Below are 5,604 nucleotides of genomic sequence, written 5' to 3'. Positions count from 1 at the left end.
GTGAGGAGAAAGGTTTGGGGTGCGGGGACGGTATTGAGGAGCTGGGGTCCTCGGGTGAGAGGGCACCCAGGCTTGGGTTCCCGGAAGAGGAGTGGGGCCCCCCGAGACAGCAGCGAAGCGGGGCGGTAATGTGCCTGGTGGGTGGATGGGGTTGGGTCAGTTGGGGGTGGTGAGAGTTGTTGGGGAGTTTGGGGTGAGTGTGTGTAGGGGTCTCTAGTAGTTTTTAAACTTTAATGGAAAAAGAACCACTTGGTGAGCTTAGGTCTCACCCCCAAGACTCTGATTGAGTTGTTCTGGGCTGGGGCACAGGAGTCTGAATTTTGAGCATAGACTTGTAGTTAATTTAACGTTTGCTGGATCAAACGTTGAGAAATTTTCTTATTAAGGTGAAAGGAGTGTTTTGGGGGTTGAGAGTGAGAATGTGAGCCTTGCTTATGGGAAATTGTTCCATTACCCTGGAGTGTAAAAGTAAAGAAGTGGTTTTAGGCATTATGATTGGACACTGTTTTATACCAACATTAATGAATGTTCTTGGACAATGTTCTTTGCACTACAGAGAAAAACTCCAATCCACAATAAGCATATGAGTTGAGAATATTTAAAAAGAGTGTTACCATGAACGCATCTTAAACTTTTACAAATTATAATGTGAGCTTTCAAAAACGAACATTAAACAATGTACATTGAGTTTTGTAAAATGTTTGTAAGAATATTTTAAGTACCTCCGAGAAATGGAAAGAAATCTCCAAATTGTTTTCTTATGGGGGGGGGGTTAAACTTACAGAATTCTGGTAACTTTATATTTTATTATCATTTTTACATTTTTCTTTTAATCTTTCAGTACTAAGCAATATGTTCATATAATAGGTTGTCACAAGATTCATGCCTAAATTAAAGTAAAATACCTGTGCTGGTAGCTTTGCAGATGTCAGAAGGGTACATTTAAAATTTAACTTAAACTTAACTAACAGGTTTGGGTACCTAGACAGTGCTGGTAGTTGAAATTGGGATTACATTTTGATTGTATTAAGATTAAATCTTATATGTTGCATGTAAAATACAGTCTTTTTGTTTTCCATATTCCCAGTTTAGAAAAGTTTAAAAGTAGGATGATTGATGTCATTTTTCATTGTGGGCATAGATGATCAATTGTTCTAACAAGGAACTTGTTGCAACTGTACAGTTCTATTAGCAAAATGTTTCAACTGAATTAACCTATAATTCTACATCGGTAAATTGCATGTGATTTACTTGCAATTAATTTACTTTTATGGTTTATGAACATCTAAGATTTTTTTCTCTTAGATTTTGTCAGATTTGGACCTGATTTGGAAAAAAATTATGGCTTTCACCAGTGCTGTCCAGGGGACCTAGCAGATTGTATTTAACAAAAATAGCTAACATTTATTGAGTGCTAGTGCATTTGTGCTAACCACTTTGTGTTAATTATGTCATTCAGTCCCCCTAACAAGCCCATGGATTGTTACCAGATACTTCTCTGATCCCACTTTACAGATGAGAAAATTGGAGCACAGCACAGTGGTTAATTTGCCTAAGATCATAAAGCTAGAACACTGTACTGCCTGAATTTCAACCCAGAAGTTCTAATCTCAGAGCCCATTCTCTCAAGTGTTTAGATATGCTACTTATTAATTGATGAAGTTTATGGTACTTTTATGAGAGAATGCATACAACTCATTAAAAGTTTAAAATCTTAAATAGTAGCTGTAGACAACATATGACCTTGAAGCTTCCTTTTGGCCACTCAACTGCAGTCTAATGGAGTTCGACAGAAACAAGGAGACCCCTTATCTGGAAGTGATCACTTACTCTCTCTTGAGCAAGTAATATTGCAATAATACTTGCCTTTTTAAAAAAATCGAATGATAAAATTTATGTGAGAAACTTGAAGCTTACCCTGTTCCTTTGCTCTAATTTTTAATGATTTACTCTGATGAAATAGGTTCAAGTTTATAAAAAAGTAGCAACTTCTTTGTAGCACAGAGAATTATGCTTTTGCACATTCACTGATTTTTAGAAATTTGCTACATTGCTTTATCTCTCTCTGTCACTTACTCTCCCCATACATACACATACACATATTCATATTATTATGTCTTCTGAACCACTGGAGAATAGCTAGTATACATCATGTCCCTTTACTCTAAATTCTTAAATCCTTAGTGTGTATTTTTTAAGAACAGATATTCTTTTAAACAATCACAGTATTGATGTATTCAGGAAATTTAACATCAGTACAATCTATAGTATGTAATCCGATTTTATAATTTGTTCCAATAAAGATTTTTTTAAGCGTTTTTTTTTTTTTTTTTTTTTTTTTTTCTGTCTAGGACTAGATCCAGTCCAGGGTCATGTATTTCATTTAGTTGTCACATCTCTTTAATCTCTTTTAATCTGGAATAGTTCCTTATCCTTTTTTGTCTTTCATGACCTTGACATATTTATGGAATACATGCCAGTTATTTTATAATATGTTAATCAATTTGGGTTAGATGGTGTTTCCTAATGTTAAGATTCAGGTTATGTGTCTGTGGTGAGAATACTACTATAGGTGATGTGTCCTTCTCAGACTATTATATTCAAAGGCACAGGATACCCATCTTCATGCTGTTAATTTTCCCAGTCAAGGGGTTGTCCAGTTTCTCTACTGTATCATTGGTTTTTTTTTCCCCAAATTATCTGTGGGTAGACACTGAAACTTTGCAGATATCTTGGTCCTCATTAAATTTACCACTCCTACATTTAGCAACATCAGGGAATCTCCTGAATGGTCTTTACCACAATGGCTGCAAACTGGTAATGTTTCAACTCTCCAACTCCCTCTACTGTTTTATACTTTGGCTTCTTGTTCTAGAGCCTTGTGTTCTCTGATTCTTCAACTAACCATCTCAAAGATGCCTACTTACTTCCTAGTCACAGTATTATTGATGATTTCTGTTTTCTGAATTTAATCTTATTTATCCCTTTCCCCTTTTAAACAAAACCAGCATTAGTGAGTATTAGATGGCTTTATGAAAGTGGATCCTATACATCACTTATTGGCTAAAAAGCCTGTGTATCAGATTATTGGCTTCAAGATTTTAATTTCTTCATTTAAAATATAAAGAATTTATCTTTTGTACTCCATTTTATTTTGCTTATTTTTTTTAAGAGATGGAGGTCTTGCTCTGTTGCCTAGGCTGGAGTGCAGTGGTGCAATCGCAGCTCACTGCAGCCTCAAACTCGTGGGCTTAAGCAGTTTTCCTGCCTCAGTCTCCTGTGTAGCTGGGACTGCAGGCTTGAGCCACCACATCCAGCTAATCTTTTTAATTCTTTTTTTTTAGAGACAGGGTCTCTCTATGTTGCCCAGGCTGGTCTCAAACTCTTGGGCTCAAGCAATCCCACCTCAGTCTGCTGAGTCACTGGGATTTTAGCCTGTACTCCTCTTTAGAATGTTCTAAACTTCTGTTGCTTTTAGTTTTTCTCTATGTTGTTTCCCTTTATCTTAAAAAAAAAAATTTCTCTTTTTTATCTTAACCAATTTCGGTATCTGTGTATAATTGAAAAATAATTTTATTAATTTGATTTCTGGATTAAACATTTAATTAGGGATTAATTTCTAGAAAGAAACACACAAGACTAATTAATTTTTCTTAATTACAATAGTAAAGCTACTAAATTTCTAAATCTCTTTTCTTTTGAGAGAGCATCGTGGTGTGTTAGACCAATGGTCTCTAACATTTTTGACACCAGGGACAGGTTTCATGGGTTTCCTGGAAGACAATTTTTCCACAGACTGAGAGGGGGGAGAGGAGGAGGGGATGGTTTCAGGATGATTCGGGCACATTACATTTATTGTTCAAGCCTCTCTGCTAATGATAATCTCTTTTTGCAGCCACTCCCCAGTGCTAGCATCACTACCTCAGCTCCACCAAAGATGATCGGGTGTTAAACTCTCATAAGGAGCACACAGCCTAGATCCCTTGCATGCACAGTTTACAGTAGGGTTTGTACTCCTGTGAAAATCTAATGCCACCACTGATCTGACAGGAGGCGGAGCTTATGTGGTGATACAGGCAATGGGGAGCGGATGTAAATACAGATGAAGCTTCCCTTGCTTGCCCGCTGCTCACCTGCTGCTGTGCAGCTGGGTTCTTAATAGGCCATGGACCGGTGCTGGTCCATGGCCTGGGGTTGGGGACCATAGTATTAGACGATCATTGGACCCAGAGTCAGAAGATCTGGATTTAAGTTGATGTTTTCCACTGGTAGTGTTATGTTGTTCAAGTTGTTAATCTCTTCAAACCTCAGTTTTCTTATCTCTAGAAAGGGTGTGCTAATACTGGCCTATTTTTTGAGGTTCCCATAAGATGGTGTACTTGAAAGTGATTTTTTTTTAAGTGGACAGGAAGTAGGATTTATTGGTGGGTGCAAATGAGGAGGCAGCACAGTGGAAGCCCTCATGAGTGCAGAGCCCTCCACTTGTCCAGGGGACCACAACTGGGGATGTATTTGACCCCACAGCCATCTGGGATGATGGGCTTTTCAGCCACCATGTCTTCAAATTCGTCTGCATTAAAGTTGGTAAAGCCCCACTTCTTGGAGATGTGGATCTTCTGGTGGCCAGGGAACTTGAACTTGGCCCTCCAGGGCCTCAAATCACATACTCCTTGTTCTGCAGTTTGGTGCAGATGGACATGATGACTTGGCCAATGTGAACTCTGGCCACAGTGTCCTGGGGCTTTCCAAAGGCACCAGGCATACCTGTCCCCTAGATTGGGGACAGCACAAGGTCTGACACATGAACATACATTGGAAGGGACTGTCTCCAAGGTCCCTTAGAGTAATCCATACAAGCAAGCAACAGGCTACATACACTACCAAGGAGGCTGCTGTTTGCAGCCATTGCACACTGGGCTGCATGAGGAAAGTGGCACGGTTGGCTTAACTGGCTGCATGAAAGTGATTTCTAAACTAGAATGTTAAGGAATACTATTTGGGAAAGTTGGTGAACTCTTCACTGAGATGCTGACATTTTAGGTCTTAAAGCCTGAGAAGGTTTTTGCCAGGTAGAGGAACAGGAGTTCTTCAGACAGAGTATGTAGAAACTAGGAGAGTTGCAAAAGAAAAATGCATGTTCAAATGAGAGAGACATTTGAACATCAAAATTTAGAATAGTAGGTAGTAGTTAAATCATGGGAATAGGTGAAATTGCCCAGGAAGAACTTTTCTTGTTAGAGGAGAAGGCAGTTTAGACAAAACCCAAGGGGACACCAACATCTAAGTTGTGAATGGAAGAACTAGAAAAAGAGACAGAGCTCAGTGGGGTAGGAAACCAGGCGAAGGTTAAAAAAAAAAAAAGACATTAATAGGAAAATTAGAAGAAGGAAATGGTCAACTGTAAGGAGTTACAGAGTGAGGACAAATAGAATGATGAAGGCTAGAAAGAGGCTCTTGTGTTTAACAACTGAAAGGTGACTTTAGCAATTAGTAATTTAGCAATGAAACACATTGAAAGGTAACATCTTTGCTGAAATTGGGGTGGATTTTCCATTTGTTTAGATTCACAGAGCTAATTTAGATCCAGACAGCGGTATGCTTTCT

At 38.5% G+C, this 5,604-nt stretch overlaps 1 protein-coding gene and 1 non-coding gene across 3 annotated transcripts in view; one reads left to right on the top strand and one right to left on the bottom strand.

Moving 5' to 3' along the window:
- Window positions 1-5,604, top strand: part of AP3B1 (adaptor related protein complex 3 subunit beta 1) — a 225,457-nt gene that overhangs the window by 973 nt on the left and 218,880 nt on the right. The window lies entirely within an intron of this gene.
- Window positions 4,821-4,958, bottom strand: LOC138398527 (small nucleolar RNA SNORA70). Its single transcript, XR_011236006.1, has one exon. It is a non-coding gene; the product is annotated as a small nucleolar RNA SNORA70 (small nucleolar RNA).

Source organism: Eulemur rufifrons, chromosome 17 (assembly GCF_041146395.1).
Source record: "Eulemur rufifrons isolate Redbay chromosome 17, OSU_ERuf_1, whole genome shotgun sequence".
NCBI lineage: Eukaryota > Metazoa > Chordata > Mammalia > Primates > Lemuridae > Eulemur > Eulemur rufifrons.
Note: the sequence above shows the minus strand (reverse complement) of the source record. Positions and strands in the feature narration are given on the sequence as shown.